Source organism: Herpailurus yagouaroundi, unplaced genomic scaffold, assembly GCF_014898765.1.
Source record: "Herpailurus yagouaroundi ecotype Mexico unplaced genomic scaffold, PumYag 159, whole genome shotgun sequence".
NCBI lineage: Eukaryota > Metazoa > Chordata > Mammalia > Carnivora > Felidae > Herpailurus > Herpailurus yagouaroundi.
In genome coordinates, this window is record NW_024412400.1 from 21,642,051 (window position 1) to 21,660,240 (window position 18,190).

An 18,190-nucleotide genomic window follows, 5' to 3' on the forward strand; every position below is an offset into this window, starting at 1 on the left:
TTCCCGAATTTCTAGAAGCCCCGTGTTCTTTGGAGTCTTTCCCAAGATAATCCTGGCTTTATTATACCAATATACTTACAGTCCTTAAAAATAATTATCCTAAAGTCTTTTCCAAAACACCAGTATCTTTCATCTTACATTCATCCACTGTATGTTTCCAAGGACCAACTCTATTAAAAAATTTAAACTATTTTAAAGGAAAATATGAAGTTGAGAGCTTTGGGGGAAAAAGGGGGGGATTCATAAAACTCCATTGTTAAGAGGAAGGAGAATTGTCATAGTTATTCGAAATAACATGAGCTGTGTCAGTTACCTCAGGATCAGCTACACAAAGAGGTGCAATCTTTTAGAGGGAGATCAAAAAAGACCAGAAAGGAAGATGCAGGAGAAAAGCCAGCCAAGAGCAGTGGGCGTTTAACCTAGCTAAGATCTAGGGTAGGGCTGAAATTGTTAATAGACTCTTGCCAGCTGTTCTGTCTCTGGGTGCTGACCTTAAGTACTGACATCATAAAAGATCATGTGACCACCAAGAAGTAATTAGAAATAGAACCACACTCTCCCTTTGGGAAAAGGTCTTTGGAGAAGTTATCATAAAGTTGTACCCTAAGTGCTGAGAAGTACTTTGAATTATATATAAAAAGATCAACCTGAAACCATGCTCAAAAGAGCTTTTGAGTTCCGTGCTTATTTGTGGTTTCTTCTAAGGATTTTCCTTTAAGTTGGCATATATAATAAATCATGAAGCTGTAAAATCCAGGTGGCCTCCCTTACTGCTCTGGGCCAACCCCCAGAGGACCAGGACAAGAAAATATGAACTCTACAGAAACGTGAGGTTTTTAAAACGGTGAAATCCAAAAATATTACAACAGTCATTTGCATAAGATTTTATTCCATCCCAATCTTTAAAATGTTTATTTTTGAGAGACAGAGACAGCACGAGTCCAGTGTGGAAGGGGCAGAGAGAAGGGGAGACAGAGGATCTGACGCAGGCTCTGGGCCATCAGCATAGAGCCCATTGTGGGGCCTGAACCCATGAACTAGGAGATCATGACCTAAAGGGGATGGAAACCATCCCTTTCAATGTAAAGACGAGAAACCTAAGGTACAAACTTTTGTGGCCTAGGTGTTACAATTAACTAGGGAAGGACCTAGTATACAGCCAGAGGTTTCCATCTTTCTGAGCAGTTTCACTGGTGCTGTACCCAGCGACTTCCACTGCACCCAAACTTCATTCATCTCCATTTGACACACGGGAAGTTTGTCAAATCCAGTCATGATTTTATCTGAAGGTGAGAGCATTCATTTCTCCAGCATTCCCACTGATAATTTGGTAAATGGAACACATTTTGTGGATTAAAACAGCTTTTTGAGATAATCCACACAAGCATCACTTGATAATGTTTTCCCTTGGAGATGCAAACTCAAGGCTTGCTCTGTCAAAGTGGTGGTTGAATTCTTTCCAATCTGGAATGTTCCCTAATTGTTTGCTTTTAGTGAAAATGACTTGGATTTAAGCTGCTCTACAGACTTATCTGCTATCCTTGACGAAGTGATATATGCTGAGCAAGGTCTAATACAGTTTTGCTAAAGGCTAAATTCAACACATCTCAAAATTTGCTCATCATTCCAGCAGCTGGCCGTGAAATCAAAGCAAGGATTGGTAAAATACCTAAGCATCCACTTCAGAGAGAAAGTCATTGTGAGAAACATTTGATGGGGGGGGGGGATTGCAAAGCTACTCACTAACGTTAAAAATTTGGCCATGGGGTGCATGGTTGTCTAAGTTCTAAGAGCCTGGGAGTCTTCATCTTGGACTCATGAGTTCAAGCCTCACGTAGAGATTACTAAAAAGTAACAACAAATAACAATTTGTCCAAATTTAAACATGATTTGGATTTTTCTTTTTCAAGGAGAGGAGTCCTTTCTAGTTCCTAAGGAGCTTCTCCATTTAGCTTTAGAAACACAGTAAGACTGCAGAAGTTGTTTGTGCTGTGGGAAAAAAAAACACCTAAGGTATCCTCTTTAACTGACCTTTAAATTCATCTGTTAAAAATTAAATGAGACTTTACAACTGTAGGCTTGCCGGAAGATACTGTTATTTTCTTCAAGTGTGAGTCGCCAAACAGGTGTGACTAGCAGGGCTAGGAGCCTGCGGCACTTATTACTAGAAAAGAAATGGAAATGACCTCTACAGCTGTTGGCTGCACAATTCCTCAGAATGCTAGAACATCAAAATATACCAGCAAGTATCTGAAGAAACCTTTCTCCCGTAGGAAAAACGGCATCATTTGTGAGATCTATATACGCACCCACTTGACACTATGCACTCAGTCTTCAGAGAACATTCCTGATACAAAACGGTCATGTGCCAAGCATTAAGGTATTTGAGACGTGTTCCATAGTTCAACCTTCTTTTGTATGATGCTGTGACGTGTCCCACAAAAAATTTAAGTACACTCTTTCCCTGGTCTAATAACCACGGGACAGTGTGTTGAGCAAAATTATGTTTCTTAACTCCAAGACCCTGTAACATGCTAATCTGTACAGGTGCCAAGAGGGGAAAGAAAGAGGCAGAATCTTCCCAAATCAGACTAACTGGTCTGTTTTCTGTCAACTGCTCCTCAGGTCAGGTGTACTGCAGTCACTTAGTGAAAGCTGATTAAGTACAGGTGTATCATTCTTCCCAAAGAAATGAAACGGACTCTTGCCATTGGTGTCCAATGTGCCTATCTTAGGGACTATCCTGCAAATCTACATGGGGAAAAAAAAATCTTAGCTTCCTCTCTACACTACCGGACAGATGAAAACAAAGTCACCTTGCCATTTCCTCAAGGTGTTTGAAGGAGAAGGGCAGGAAGATAGCTGGAAAAGGGTGGGCCAAATATGTTCTTTTAACTTACAATAGCTGTGATGTTGGCAGGGTAATAACTCACTGATAAAGCAGAACATAAAACTAGGATGTTTGCTGCTGGCTGGATCAGGCACTGGGACCTCACGAGAGTCCCACTGCAGATAATGCAGTATGAGGGTCAAAAAAACCTTTTAATTCATGTGTAAAGTTTTATTTGCATTTATTTGGTTTTTCTGATGCCACTACATTTTCTAGAGTCCTCAACAGCCATTAGAATTTGTCGCAGGAACAATTAATGACTCAAAATTAAGGGGAGGAATTTCCCAAAAATTTGCTTCCTGCTTCATCATGTCAACAGTTCAGGTCATGGCATTGTCGCATTGTGTAAATGAAACATCTCTGTCCACCACTGAAGCCTTTAATGCCCACGGCAAAGAGAAGTCAAGTCAGTATCCCTGGCTCTCCTGCAGCCACAGACCTGAAAATAGTCAAAGAAAGCCTTAAGGCTTAGTTCTCTTCAGCCCTTCTCATTTCCATGGGCCACAGTCTGACTACAGTTGCTGTAGTAGGACTCTCGATGACACACTGAGGCATGAGGGCCAGAGGGATGAAGGAAAGTCATGGAGGGGAACTTCAAGTTCTGAGTCTAATGAAAACCAAGGTGAACCCAGAAGGCCAATAGCAGATGCCAGCTCGTGCCCACTGAAGATACAAAAGTCCTCCTGCTAGATGCCACTTTAAGAAGGAAAGGCTGGATGGGTACAGGAGCATTTTTATCTAAGAAAGATGTACATCATCAATTATATGATTGGACTGAAAGATAAACTGAATAGGACTAAAATTTTTTTCCCAACTGATTGCCAAGTAGAGACTTAATGAAAGTGAAAAATGAGATTATAGATTATAGACATTCCATTTTTCCTTTACATCTGAGTTGTCCAAGTTGAATCTACAACCCCATGTTTGTCCTTCAGAAAATCAGGGGATATAGCATATGTCATCAGAGGATGGGACACTTAGTAAATTATGTGGGGTATGAGGGAAATAACCCTGTCATCTCACATTGGATATCAGCATCCACTTTCTACCTCCAACAACAAATTTGACATCTACAGAAAACCGTGTTTGTGATGCAGTCCAAGCTCATCACCTGTATTATCACCACCTGCTAAGAAAACTTGTTTCAGTGAAGGGTTACAGCTCAGAGCAACCAAAGAAGGGAAATTCAGTTCTGCTCCCTGTTACATGAAATGACCACAAAATAGCCAGAAATCAGTCTAGTCATGTTATGAACCCGACAAAATCCAGATGTGTCTGAAATCTCCTATGACTCCTTGACATTTAAATAAATGTGACAAATGGCAAAAGGAATGCAATTTAGTTCAGGTGTCCAAAGCATCTAGTTCTGTCAGAAATCTACTCTATGATGTTTGGCAATCCGTACTATCTTTTGATACTTCTTTCCATGTAAAATGAAGCTAATAATTTGTGTTTTTTTTTAATCTGTCGAGTGTTAGAAGGATTACTAAAATGAAGGAGAATGGTTAACAGAAGAGACTCCTGATGCCTCTTTTCAACGAAAAATATGTAATTTTGCCTTCAAGAGCCCTCAGCAAACTGGCACAGTTCCTACTGGACACTGAACCAACAAACAGTCTGGAACACTTAGTAAAGACAATAAGTGATCTATTCTCTTTGGAAACTAGCCCTGGAAGGGAGGTTGAAGGTCAATCCATCATGGGAAGGAACAGCTTTCTTGGCGAAGACACATGGAAATTCTAAAATGTTAGTTCCTGTAATAAGCACAAACAATTGTGATAATCCAGTGAACATCAGAAAGCACCTCCTCCAGCTGAAACAACTACCGGAGAACGAAGTGAGGTCTTCATCTCCTACATCCCAAAACTGGAGGTGACAGATTCTGTAGTGAAAACATAACTTGCAGTACAGTCACTCACAAGTAAACGTCACACTTACACCATGTGTCAGAGGATATGGCAGAAACTGATCACTGGATCAGATTATCCAAGGCATCTGGCTGCCCACCTGATGCCTACATTTCCTAGCCATGCTTTGAGTTGGCTGCAGCCACATGACAAGTTGTGACCAAAGGGATAAGAGTAGACATGATTGGTGTCACTTCCAAGATACAGACTTAAAGTGAACAGGCAAGCCCTCATGCTCCCTTTCCTTCTTCCTGCTGGCAGGATTTCAGATTACATAGTAAATTAAATTGTTCCATATAAATAAACACATATCCTATGGACAGAGTGAAAAGAACCTTCAGTCCCTGATATCATGAAGTGACAAAAATAGACCTAAACTACTTACACTAGTTTGTTGCACGAAATAAACATCAACTTCGATCTGGCTTGCATCATTATTACTGGGGGTATGTATTACCACGTTCTCAGGGACTTCTGACTGGAAGGGGAGCTACTTACCTGGGCTGTCTAGGTTTACTTATTCAACCAATCTTTTCTGATTATGCATTATGTTTGAGGTCCTAGAGACAAAAAGTTTATAGCTTATAGGCAACAAGAAATACTTGCCATCCTGGAGCTTCTTTGTGCTCGGTGTATAGAAAGCAATCAATTTTACATGTGGGGCTAAGAAATGGAATTTTGTATAAAGGATATTGATTGGTCTAGTAACTCGAAGTCATTTTTACATAGTAATAAAACACAAAAGTATTATCTCTGAAGCACACAATATATACATATATTGTGTATATATATTACATATATGTTATATATGTATGTGTGTTTGTGTATATGTATGTGTATATATATGCATTCTGTATACATTACACACATTTTATCTGTAGGTGTAATACATACAAACATAACCAGTGTCTACAAATACACTGAGGTTAGTAACTCATACATTCCTTTCAACCCCCAAATACTCCTTATTTAACACTTCCCAATATAGTAGCTTGCATCATTGTTACTTGCGTACATCTTATGTTTGCTCAAAGACCGCAAATTCTTTAAAGAATTAGGTCTCATTCACTTTTGTGTCCTAATAGTAATTTAGACAGTGTTTAGTGCATAAAAGGAGCTTAAAATACCCTTGAGTAAGTGACTGACCAACCAAATTGAATGAATGAGTAAATGACATTTTGAGGGTCATGCTGGGGAAGGAAAGAAGGGAGTTGAAAACAGATTTTCTTCCTGGGGGGGGGGGGGGAGGTTGTGAAATAAATTGACTTATAGCTAGAAAATAGGAATCCTTAGATATAACCTATAACAGCCTCTTAGTCACAAAATACCTACAAATCCATGTTAAACCTTCCCAAGGCAATAAATAAGTTAATAGGCAATGAGTCATTCAAACATAAAAAAAAAAAAAAGTACGTAAAGTGTCTCCATTATGCAGAGCGTTCCTTTGACCAGTCCAAGTTAACAAAATGTGTCAAAGGCCAAAGTTATGTTTCTTTCAGACACATGATTGAAAGTAGTTATATTGAAGTCCAATCCTTCTGCTAGAATTTTTAAATGTTTGGAGTACTGATTTACCAAAACTCATTCTGTAAACATAATTGACGATGAAGTCCTAATGGGACTGCTAAGGAAATCATATGCTATTCATCACCAAACCAGTTACCTTAGAGCTTAAAATTTAATCTTCAACATCTACTACTACAAATATAGATACCCGAAGAACATTGTGACAAGGATCCAAGGAGCTATGCAAACACCAGCAGTCCAGTAAAGAGCAAACTCTGCAGTCCCCAAGAGCAATGGCCTTGAAGAGATTTACCTTCAACATCACTGATCAGGGGATATTGATTTTTTTTTCTGAGATACCTTTTATAATGCAGACCAAATGTTTCTAAAAATAGCCAACAGTAAGACTACCACTCTCCTCTATAGGTAATGGTCACATAAGATACACTGTGCTTTGAATTTTTAGTTTAATTGATATATACTTTAGTGTGAACGTGCTTTTCTAAAATAAGGGACTTGTATTTGATGATCTCTGTAAATTCCTTTCTAGCTCTAAAGTGATTTCTCCACAATCATTCATAAATCCCAATAAAAATGCCATCCCAAGGAAAGTCAATATATCCTTACTTAAAATTTTGCCCTCTTTTTTATCTGCCTTTTTACAAAGTAAGTTATTAGGGGATTTTACAAAGAAAATTTCAAAGTCCACAGTTACAAGGACATATAATAACAGTACCAACTCGTAAAGGAAAAATGCAATTTTATACAGCAATAGCTGAGAACATGAGGACAGTTCTATATATCCAAAGTCCTTAACATTTTCAAATCTTATACAATTCAAAAACATTATGAAACTCTATTTTCAGTTTAACTAGGCTTAGTTCTGCTAATGTTTTTATATGCAGTTGCACATCGTCCAGAATAATGACTATGTTGAACACCACAATTCTGCTAGTTACCTCCAATCATATTCCATCCAGACAGAAAATGCCTTAAGTAGTCTAGGATAGACAGGGTCCATGTACATCTATCATTTTCCTGGTTCCCTAAGCAATTGAAATTTTCCACCTATTCTCCCTGGGATCATTTGGGGCAGGGCACTTAATACTGCCAAAAGAGATCGGCTGGAGAAGCCAAGGCACTGCTCTAGAGGAGAATTTTAAGCTCCCAGACTGAATTTGACCTATCTGCAGTTTTCTGTGTGTCTCAGCCATTATTTTTCTAGAAGCAATCTCTGTTCATCACTCTCCAAATGCATATCTATTCCCACGCGGTACATTATTAAATGGAAATGAGCCTAATTATTCACCTGTTAGTGGGTGGGGATTGAGGAAAAGACAAAGTAAAGAGAACAGCATTTCCTTTTCAACAGTCTGGTGCACAATCTCTATGCTACTGTGCTATGGATAGCAATTTAGCCTTGTTTGCATGATGGAATAATAATTTTAGGTAGTAACCAAGGTTTCTTCTCGCTCACAATTTCTTGTTCTCGTGCCTACACTCCCTACTCCCTACCCACTCACTCACTCAAGTGCACCTTCAGTCAGAGGAATCCATCTCCCCAGAGAGGATGGTTTCAGCAGTAAAACAAAGCAAGAGAAGCCAGATGGTCCCTGCTATACTAAGACGGCATTTAGGCCTTCCGGAAATTAGACATGTTCAAGAAAAAAAATGTTACGTTTTTCTTGCACATGCAAACTTGGGGCATATGAAATGTGTACCTATCATACCAGTGATGATGCAATTCGTTTCTTTTCCCAGTAACAGTAATATACATGATTTTAAACGCTGGAAAATACATAAGCCTTAGTAGGACTCAGGCATACCACAGCGGATTTCACCTTCATTCTCCAAGACCCACTGACCTTTCTTCTTTTGTTTTTTTTTTTTTTTGTCGGAGTATAGGCTTCATTCCACAATTTCTACTACATGAACTCTCATGAAAACTAATCTTGTTGTTAAGCCAAAAGACGAAAGCTATAGGATTATTCCAGTAGATTCCAAAAACAGCATCTGATAAATTCCAACATCTGCTCTAGACTTCAGAAAATTTATGGTTAAACCTCTATCATGATCAATATTCATCTCAAACTTGCATTTGACATTTTACTAGAAGCATGATTATTAAAGGCCAAACCCAGTTGACAATGTCTGCTGTCACTACTATTCGACACTGTCCTAATGCAGTAACAGACAAAAGAATGAAAGAGTGACACCGTTATCATTTCCTTTTTACATGCTTAATTTTCTGGAAAATCCTGGATGGTCTAGAGTAACACTTTTAGAACGAGTAAGTTTAACTGCACAATAAGTAGTATCCAAGTCCTGTGCAAGTTCCCCAGCTTCACTGAGCAATGAATAAGACGAATTGAAAAAATGTAGAAATATACCAAGTTCCTGGTAAATAACTTGCTGTAAAACTGTTCACTGCAGCGCTGTTTATCATAATAAAAATGGAAACCAACTAAATATTTGACAATAGGGAATAGGTAAAATAAAGTATGGTACAGTCCTATAACCGTATGAACAGCCATAAAGATACATAAAAGCAAAGTATTTCATGGCTTGGAAAAGTGTGTAGGGTGGACAGTAAATTTTTTTTAAAGCAAATCACAAAACTTTTTTTTGGTAAAAAAAAAACATTACGTGTTGTATATATATATACAAACATGCACACAAAATAAGACTAGGAGGCTATACCTCACAATGTGCTGTGGGATTATGGGTGGTCTTAATTTTCTTCCTTTAGCTTCATTTCATTGTGTATAACTGGATTTCCTTCCTTTTCTATAACATGTATTATATTTGCAAAAATTAAACCACACATAATTATCTTAGAAAAATATATAAATTCTCCTATTATGGCTGGGATAGATTTCATGCAATTGTCCCTCCAACAAGAAGCAAATTTCAAAACAAAACCTAAGTAACGTACGTCGGACTCTGCTGGAATTCTGTTGTATTTTTATGATCCCAGGCAGTTGTAGTCAAAAGTCACCTTTCTGATAAAATTTTACCCAAAACTTCAAAGCACAATAACTGTATCGTTTCACCACATATGCATACATTGTTTTATTCTTTCAAAGATAATTTCATAGTTGCTGATTTCATTGTCACTCCAAACCTTCAAATTATCATCCACACTTACACATTAAGAATATGAATGAATGGGGTGCCTGGGTGGCTCAGTCAGTTAAGCATCTAACTTCAGCTCAGGTCACAATCTCACAGTTTGTGGGTTTGAGCCCTGCATCAGGCTCTCAGCACACAGCCTTCTTCAGATCCTCTCTCTGCCCCTCCCCTGTTCAGGTGTTCTCTCTCTCTCAAAAAAAAAAAAAAAAAGTGAATGAAGCACAGAAAGGTCTAGATAAACACATGGGTAATGATATTATTACCTGTACGATGGGAGTAAAATCTAGAACTTTAACCTCTAAATCCAAATAACTTTGTTAAGCTAGATTTCACTTCAAATAATTAAAGTTTCTCCCAGGTGCCAGGTCCTGTATTTTGCAAACTGTATATAGAAGTGATTAAAATGCTATGCAAATTTAAAACAAATTCTAAGAGTATTTTTACATTCTTGAGAGACAAGAGCTAGAGTTGGCTAAGGTTATTTCAATAATATACAAAAGCTGAAGTGCTGTATCAAATCATTCAAATATAGATTTAGTTCCTTTAAATGATTCACCAAGAGTATCTGGCCCCTGAAACAGAGCACCAAATCAACTCCGAAGCTAAAAATTATAATCCATCTTGGTCCTAGGAAATCCATGGGAAAGCATTTTCTTTCCTTTAGTAAACCCATCACCCTGACTTAGAGACTTAACCTTTCTTTTAAAAAATTCATCTCATAAGTGATGCATTTCATGCATACATATGTACTGACATAGTTAAAACACAATCAATATGCTTTCAAGGAACATACTCCAGCCTAAGACATGATTCTTTTCTTTGTATGTAACATTTACTTTGGATTACAATGAGGAAGTAAGCAAAATACGATTTACAAAATTTATCTCATGATACATTTAACAACCTTGCAAAAGCTTTACATGCATTATGCCTTGCAATAAACATTGACATTTATAATCTAAAATTCTCATTTGTGCTAAAGGCAGGCTCATTCTTTCACTTAGGTAATGAAATTTTAATATAGTATGTGTATGAGAAGGAGAGGGGAGTGTGAAATATATGAAGTAATTCACTTGGCTGTTCCACTACCAGAAAGAACATCATTTTTATTCTCCCATTTCTCCAGCAATAGATTTTTCAGCAAAGTCGTCAACTGATGGGAGGGTTTTAGGACTGACACATCAAATCTGCCAAGACTGTTCTGTGAGCAATTCCGATTTCCCATTTCAATTTTCAAAATATTCCACTAGGACATCCCAAATCAACATCCATCTCCCTGTCATCTACACCATGTCTTCCACCTGTGGGCTATGGTAGGGACCTCAATGACAACCTTCACTACTTATGGTCATGAAAAATGGCAATCTCCATCACCCAGAAAAGCAGCTCCCTTCATTTTTTTTTCATTTTCCTATACATCCAACTAAGAAATCGATAGCATATTATTTTCCAAGACAATTTTTCCAAATGAATCACAGAACTATGAGACACGGACACATATGAAGGAAGTTTAAGAGGGAGTATTTGAGGTAAAATTGGACAGTTTGATAGAAAGTGGATTTTCTGTGGGGTGCCTGGGTGGCTCAGTCAGTTAAGCCTCTGACTTCAGCTCAGGTCATGATCTCATGATTCGTGAGTTTGGGCCCCACATAGGGCTCTGTGCTGATAGCTTGGAGCCTGAAGCCTGCTTCAGGTTCTGTGTCCCCCTCTCTCTGTCCCACTCGCCATCTGTCTCTCTCTCAAAAAATGAACAAACATTAAAAAAAAAAAAAGAAAGTAAATATTCTGTCAAGAGTATGTATTACCTTGGTTCCAAAGAGCTTACAAATATGCAGAGGGGTAATGTCACCTATCACCAATTTGTGCATATGCTGTTCATTTAAGCATTTGATTGCTGGCATTTTTCTGTGTAGATGTTGCAAGTTTCCTCTAAGTTTATTGTTTTATATTGAAATAAATCTGTACCTTAGAAATAAACCCACCGTGGAGGCTCATTGAAATATTCCCTATGGACACATGACTTGAGGTTGACTTATATCAACATACGAGCTTCTTCTTAAAACACGCTCCAAGGATGGACCTCAAGACATGCTCTGCCTACTAGTGAATTTTAGAGCATCAATTATAAAAATGAAACTCCAGGAGCACCTGGGTGGCTCAGTCAGTCAAGCATCCAATTATTGCTTCAGCTCAGGTCATGATCTCATGGTTCCTGAGATTGAGCCCCTTGCTGGGCTCTGTGCTGACAGTGCAGAGACTGCTTGAGATATTCTCTCTCTCTCTCAAACTTTAAAAAATATTTAACTCCAAATTGTGATTCATTAGATGACTGTTCCTCAAATAATTCCCCCCCCCTCCCCCCCCCCCACTGCCCCGCCTCCCATTGTGGGCAGAGTATACTTCCCCACCCCATTGATGTTGGGCTTGGCCATGTGACTTGCTTTGGTTAATGGGGTATTAGAAGACACTACAAAAAAAGGTGTCAAAAAAAGGGGGGGCACCTGCATGGCTCAGTCAGTTGAGCATCCGACTTCGGCTCGGGTCATGATCTCAGTCTGTGAGCTCGAGCCCCGCATCAGGCTCTGTGCTGATGGCTCAGAGCCTGGAGCCTGCTTCCGATTCTGTGTCTCCCTGTCTCTCTCTGACCCTTCCCTGCTCATGCTCTGTCTCTGTCTCAAAAATAAATAAAAACATTAAGAAAAAAAATTTTTTTAAAAAGGTGTCAAGTATGCTTTCACAGCAGAACTTGCCTGATCACGCTTTTGACATTGCCACATCCTATGTTCTGAGTGATTGTGTCCTCCCAAAATTTGTATGTTAAAATCCTAACTACCAAAGTTGATGGCATTAGGACGTAAGGCCTTTGGGAGGTGCTTTGGTCATGAGGGTAGAACTCTTATGAATATCACTAGTGCCCTATCAAAAAGGCTCCAGAGAGATCCCTAGCCCTTTCTGCCACATATAGACACAAGGAGAAGTCCACAACCTGAAAGAGGGCCCTCACTTTACCATGCTGTTCTCCTCATCTCAGTCTTCCAGCCTCCAGAATGGCGAAGAGTAAGTTTTTGCTGATTATAAGCCACTCAGTCTGTAGTATTTTGTTACAGTGTTATGGACAAACTAAGACCGTGAAAAGAACATTCTTGGGTAGTCCACTGTTCCAAGCTCATTTGGACTCAGCCTGTGATTTGGAGCCAAGCACAGCTGGGCCCAATCTAGATCAGCTGACCCACAGCCAACGTATGTATCCGTAAGCAAGAATAAATGCTTTAAGCTCACTGCATTTGGGGTGGCTTACTACCCAGCATTACCGTGGCCATAGTTGACTGATACAGTAACTACTTTAACAACGTATTAGTTGTCAGATGTGCAACATACATCTCTACACTGAATCTCGAAGAGTCATTTAACAAAATTCTGTTAATAACCACATTGAGTGCTTATAAAAATCTGGTATATGGCAATCAATTATCAATATGATAGAGTAATGACAAACCTTTTGAGCAAGCTAGATATACCTGCCTAGCAGTCTTCTATTAAAAAAACAGATTAAATACTTTCCCAGGCTAATTCAAAATGGGAAAACCAACAACTTGATAAACAATAAAGCAGGCAGTTTAATTTAAAATGACTATTATGTGTTCTTATCCTGCTGCTTGGAGAACTACTGAGTGGGATATTTTCTACATTAACAGGAAAGTAGCAATACATGAATACAAATTAAAGCTGCTAAAAATAATTGGATCATTTTAGGCACCATATTAAGAATTAGATTATAAGTATTAGATATCTTTCTTGGTAACATCTAGCAGGATATGAACAGAGACACATGAAAATTCCCAAGTGCTCACACAGATGGAAAAAAACCCCCAAAACCCTGTATTCCTTGATGTTAAATAAAGTTAAACCTATGAAGAAAAAGTGAAACCTTTTTAAAAGCCTTTTTTATTACTACTATAGCACCTTGATCATAATGACAAGGATAATTTCACATAAACTGCATAAAATACTAATACTTTATCTTATAATATCCTTGAAGTGTTAATTTTAAATTCGTAAGAGGAACATTTTGAAGTTTTCATTATTTCCTTAAAATCTTATTTCTTTAATAATCTAAATAGTAGCCTTACCAAAGGTTTGCATTTTGAGATTAAATTGTGAATCTGAAATGGAAGCCATTGACAAAACCACTGATCACCTTCAGTGACATTCTATTGTAAGATCCCCAGCAGATGAGAACACGGTTCTTAATTCATCGTTAAGTTCATACTTTGGCTAATACAAACTTCTGACCAACAGCCAGCAAGTAAAGAATCAGTCTGAAAAGCCTGCATAAAGCAAGCATAAAGAATATTTTAACTAGATTTTCGCTACACAATCAGCACAACCCCACCCTGAAGACGATAATTCAACGTGTTTCTGACTCTTAGGGAATTTCTCCATCTAGGAAATAATGCATCAATGAGTTTAGTTCTCACTTTGAAAATATCCTCATTCATCCACTTACAGGCAGTTAAGTTGTATTATTAAGGATTACCCAGTATTCCCAGACCCTGGACATGAATGGAAACTTCATCTTAACATCTATAATTTGATCCCATTCCATTTTTTTAAAATTTTTTAACACTTATTTTGAAAGAGAGAGAGAGAGAGAGAGAGAGAGAGAGAGAGAGAAACAGAAGTAGACGGACAGACACAGGGTGCAAGCAGAGGAGGGGCAGATAAAAAGGGAGACACAGACTCTGAAGAAGGCTCCAGGCTCAGAGCCATCAGCACAGAGCCCAACACGGGGCTTGAACTCATGAATTGTGAGATCATGAGCTGAGCTGAAGTCAGATACCTAACCAACTGAGCCACCCAGGTGCCCCACCCTATTGGATATATATATATGTAGACATTTAGTGTGACCAAAAAACAGATGCTTTATTCTTTAATCCTTCTGTTTTCGATATCGAAGGGTAGATTTTAGGTTTCAAGTCTGGAAAAGAAAACCTCTCCCATAACTGATTGTGTATAAAGCTTTTCCATGAAAATTAAGGATAGCAAAATGTTTACAAAAGACTTCTAATCATTAAATACAGCAGTAATAAAAAGATACTGCACAATGAGGTCACCATCATATTTCCTTGCAATTTTAAAGTCTCCAATGAAAATGTTAAACCTCATTCCCCAAAAGGAGTGGGAGAACACAGTATACCCTCAAAAAAGATTGCTCCATTCACTTTTAATCAATGAGTTACTTAATGAACATTTGTTAACAATACTGACACAATGAATTATTTCTGTGTTACCTACCACAAAGACAGGTGGATTTTCTGTGGGAAGAAGATACAGGTTTCCCTTGCTATTTGAAAGTTTGTTTTACGCCGCTTTGCTTTGACATAAGAGCTACATTAGTACTTGTTCTTGGTAATGGAAAGAAACTGGAAGAGGATTTTCGCTTTTATGAAGTGTTATTGCTTCTTTGCCTTAGCCCCTCATTTGGGCTTATGCAAAGTTTCATAGAAGCCTCTACTTTTACATAGCAAGGAAATCCTACACAGGATAGTTTCAGTGTTACTCTTGGTAATGGAATTTCTTGTAAATACATGCATCCACCATTTGTTAAAGATCACTGGCAACTTAAAATGCCTGAAACAAGTTCTTAGAGAACTGGCAATGGCCAGAACCCAAGAGCCTGGACAAGGTGATCTCACATGCTTCTCTGTACAAGAAAAACTGTCTCATAAGATTCTACACCATCTACTCCTTCCAGAGTCCTGCTTCCAATGCCCAGACGATACATGGACTTGATACAAATAAAGTGGCATTGGATTCAACGTTCCAAATGCTGTGAGGAAGCCAGTGTCCAAGATCCCAGAAAAATCCACGATACACTAAGTTCACTGTACATTAGATGACCCATGAAAATACTATCCGCTGAATAGGAAAAGGTTGCTTCCGAAGACAAGAATCTTTCTTCTTTCCAAACTAAAAGGAATCTTCCTAAACCTTAACAACCTTATAATTTAAATGAAGGGTCAAACCGTCTAGGTCTGGGCTGGGGGTTATTTGTAATGCTCATGTTCACCAACCAATGGAGATTGGACAGAATAAAAATATAATTTAAAAAAGCAAATAACACGGTGGGACAGACATCATCTGGGATGTCCATATTGTGAATGAATTTTATATAGTGGAGCCTGAAGCATATACAATTTAGGGTTATCCTTTCAGAGGAAAACATAATGCAAAATTATAGATATATTGATATAGAAGTAAATATTTGCAATGAAAAAAAAGTTGTATTTATAAATTTTAAAAGCTGGCAATTACCACTAACATAACCAATCCAGAAAAATATCCTAAGAATTTTATCTAACTGCTTAATAGATTTATTTTTTCTGTAATTCTGGACCACACACTCTTCAAACACCTCTTCCTCTAAGAATTTAAAAATGTAATTTTGATAGAAGCAATGTTTTCATTTCTCTAGTAATGTTAACAAAAATCTGATTATCCGTAGTATAAAAATGCTTCTTTCAAAATTGAAACTCATTATTGGTAGTGTCCTTTGAATGGGTTGAATTGTCCCCACCCTTCCCCAGAAAAATGACATGTCCATGCATTTACCCCTACTGCCTGTGAAGGTGACTTTAGACATAGGGGTTTTGCAGATGTAATTAAGGATTTTGAGAAAAAATCCTTTTGGATTTAGGTGGGCTCTAAACCCAACGATTGGTACCATTACAGAGTGACACGGGGAAGCCATGTTAGCACAGAGGTAGAGATTGGAATAATGTGTCTACAAGCCAAGGAATGCTAATGACTAACAGAACATCAGAAGCTGGGAGACAGGCATGGACTAGATTCTTCCTTAGAGCCTCCAGAAGGGACCAACACTGCCAGCCTCTTGACTTCAGACCTATGGCCTCCACAGGTATGTGAGAATAGATTTCTGTGAGAATAGATGTGTGGTAATTTGTTACAGCAGCCCTGAGAAACTAAAGCAGTGGTGTGAATTATAATATATATAATATAGAATTCAGTCAATTTCAAATTGTCTTCAATATTAACCTTATTTTTAAATTAATACTTATTAACCAGTTTCTCATAATGTCCTCACTGTAGTGATAATGAATTTTATATTATCCTTTCTGAAAGAGAGAAGTTCCATTTGACTAAGAAAAATAATCCCGTTAAAATCTTGCATTTCTGAAGATCTGTAGATTTTTTTTTTACCCTTACATTGGCTTCTGACTTTGTACATTTTTTTAAAGTTTATTTTTGAGAAAGAGAGAGACAGACACAGAGAGACAAAGGATCTGAAGTAGACTGCACTGACAGCAAAGAGCCCAATGGGGGGCTTGAACTCAAGAATCGTGATATCATGACCTGAGACGAAGTCAGATGCTCAATCAACTGAGCCACCCAGGCACCCCTGACTTTGCGCATTTCTTAATTTGATTTTTTCCTCTACCACCCACAACTTGGGCTGGGCAGCATAGGATAAATGCATGTAAATGTGTAACCCCAGTTCATACACTTTTTTTTTTTTTTTGCAAGGCCAGTTAAGTGGGCCCAGGGAACATAAGGAACATCCATGAAATAACTTACACAGACGTGAGTGAACCACAAAAATATCCCACAAAACCCAAACCATATGTGTTTGCTCTTTAATTAGCCCTTAGCCAAATTCCAGAAGTGCCCACAGCCAGTTTAACACTAGAAACAAGATGAAATGTGACAAGCAAAGCCAAAGTTACAACAGTTTTAATTAATAAAGGTAAGTCTGCCCTACTTTAAATTTTTTAACAAGAAATAAGATTGTGTTAACATACTGGCAGGATCCTTTCTTACAAGGGGCCCATACAAGTGAGGAGTCCTAAAGCTTATGGTTCACGAACTTCATGGTAATTCCATCCTCACATATGGTATGTATTTTCAAAGTTTGAAGGAGTATCTTCCTTTCTGATTTTTAAAACCTATTTGTTTGGCTCTAATGACATTAACATGTTTGGATGGACATGTTTTCCATACTCCTAAAATGTCCTCATCCTTTTATCTGCTTGGTAAGCTCTCATACTTCAAATCTTATTTAACATATTATCTTCTAGAGACAGGTGTGCTGTTTCTAAGGGGCACATGCACCCCAATGTTTATAGCAGCACTATCGACAATAGCCAAAGTATGCAAGAGCCCAAATGTCCATAGACAGATGGATAAAGATAGGAGATATACATACACACACACATATACACACACGCACACACACATACAATGGAGTATTACTTGGCAGTCAAAAATGACATCTTGCCATTTGCAACAGATGGAACTAGAGAGTATTATGCTAGGCAAAATTAGTCAGAGAAATACAAATATCATAGGACTTCACTTGTATGTGAAATTTAAGATATAAAATGGAAGAACATAAGGGAAACTAAAATACTATTAAAACAGGGAGGGGGACAAAACATAGGACTTTTTTTTTTTAATGTTTTTATTTATTTTTGGGACAGAGAGAGACAGAGCATGAACGAGGGAGGTGCAGAGAGAGAGGGAGACACAGAATCAGATACAGGCTCCAGGCTCTGATCCATCAGCCCAGAGCCTGACGCGGGGCTCGAACTCACGGACCGCGAGATCGTGACCTGGCTGAAGTCGGACGCTTAACCGACTGCGCCACCCAGGCGCCCCTAGGACTTTTTTTTTTTGTTTATTTGAGAGACAGAGAGACAGAGAGACAGAGAGACAGAGAGACAGAGAGACAGAGAGA